Source organism: Humulus lupulus, chromosome 5 (genome assembly GCF_963169125.1).
Source record: "Humulus lupulus chromosome 5, drHumLupu1.1, whole genome shotgun sequence".
Classification (NCBI taxonomy): domain Eukaryota; kingdom Viridiplantae; phylum Streptophyta; class Magnoliopsida; order Rosales; family Cannabaceae; genus Humulus; species Humulus lupulus.
Window position 1 is genome coordinate 147703737 of NC_084797.1, and position 1075 is coordinate 147704811.

General features: G+C 45.5%; 1 non-coding gene across 1 annotated transcript; it reads left to right on the forward strand.

Moving 5' to 3' along the window:
• Nucleotides 1-596: 596 nt before the first annotated feature.
• Nucleotides 597-703, forward strand: LOC133781010 (small nucleolar RNA R71). Its single transcript, XR_009869809.1, has one exon. It is a non-coding gene; the product is annotated as a small nucleolar RNA R71 (small nucleolar RNA).
• Nucleotides 704-1075: the final 372 nt, after the last annotated feature.

The following is a 1075-nucleotide window of genomic DNA, read 5'->3' on the forward strand; positions in this document are numbered from 1 at the left end:
CAGGTTGAGGCATTGATTGTTGAGGCCTAGGCTGCAGTGATGACGAAGCTTGATTCATAGGTGGCTGAGGCATGTTATTCTGAAACTGGCCCTAAAACTGAGGTTGTTGGCCTTGATTATTCTTCCACGAAAAATTTGGATGATTTCGCCACCCTGGATTGTAGTTGTTGGAGAATGGATTATTGAGCGGCCTTTGAAAGTTTCCCACCGCTTGAACTTGAGCATGATCCATTGGGGTGTTATTATTACAGATAGGGCACTGATCGAAAGAATGAGCACCACCACACATTTCACACCTCACTGCCATCTGAACCGCATTAGCAGATACACTGCTCTGTTGCAACTGCTTAGTCAAAGAGGCTACTTGCACTGTTAAAGCAGTGATTGCATCCAGCTCATGCACCCCAGCTACCTTTCTAATTCCTGATGATCTTTCCTCTGACCACTGATGGTTGTTTGTAGCCATGTCCTCCAGCAGCTCATAAGCACCAGTTGCGCTCTTGCTCATAAAAGTGCCACCTGCTGCAGCATCAATAATGGTTCTGGTTGTCGGACATAAACCATTGTAGAAGTTCTGTACTAGCATCCACTGTTCAATGCCATGATGAGGACATCTTCTCAGGAGTTCCTTAAACCGTTCCCACGCCTCATATAATGACTCTCCGTCATTCTGGCAAAAGTTATTTATCTCTCCCCTCAATTTAGCAGCCTTTGACGGAGGGAAAAATTTGGATAAAAATTTCTGAGCTAGATCTTGCCAGGTGACAATGGAATTTGGCTGCAGAGAGTTCAGCCAACTTTTAGCTCTGTCCCTTAGAGAAAATGGGAAGAGCCTAAGCTTGATTGCGTCATCACTCACCCCATTATATTTGAAGGTTCCACACAACTCCAGAAAGTTGGACAAATGGGTGTGAGGATCTTCAGAGGGCAACCCATTGAATTGCACAGAGGACTGCACCATTTGTAAAATAGCAGGCTTGATTTCGAAGTTGTTGGCCTCTACAGCTGGTGGGCGTATACTATTTTGTACTCCCGTCAGAGTGGGTAGCACATAATCTCTCAGGCTCCTCTCAGC